Source organism: Egretta garzetta, unplaced genomic scaffold (assembly GCF_000687185.1).
Source record: "Egretta garzetta isolate BGI_Z169 unplaced genomic scaffold, ASM68718v1 scaffold564, whole genome shotgun sequence".
In the NCBI taxonomy this organism is placed as follows: Eukaryota; Metazoa; Chordata; class Aves; order Pelecaniformes; family Ardeidae; genus Egretta; species Egretta garzetta.
In genome coordinates, this window is record NW_009259502.1 from 40,766 (window position 1) to 41,232 (window position 467).

Consider the following 467-nt stretch of genomic DNA (forward strand, 5'->3'; position numbering starts at 1 on the left):
GCTTTGCTTTGCCCCCTGGGAGCTGCCTGAGCTCCTCCTGCTGCTGCTCAGGGTGAGGAGACACAGGGGGGAGCGAGACGGAGCCCCACAACCTGTGCGGGCTCCCCGGATGTATTGGGGGGGCTGGAAGGTGCTTGGTGATGGCGCCCCAGCGGTGCCCCGAGACAGGGAGGAAGGGCTGGGGGCAGCCCCTGAGCCTGCCCCCCCCCCCCAGCTGTGGCCATGGCTAGGATGATGGTGCTGAGGGGGCTCAGCTGCGTGGTGGTCTGGCCCCAGAGTGTGGTGTGGGGTCCCCCTGCCAGGATGAGGCAATGTCAGTGCCGGGGGCCAGCCCTGGGGTCAAGCCCCAGCAGCGCCCCCCTCCCCAGGGCCCCTGACCCACCCCGGAGGCTGCGTGGCTTTGCCAAGGGCGCCCGCTCGCTGCTGCTCAGAGCCAGCGCCGCCGCCTCCGCATCCTCCTCTTGCTT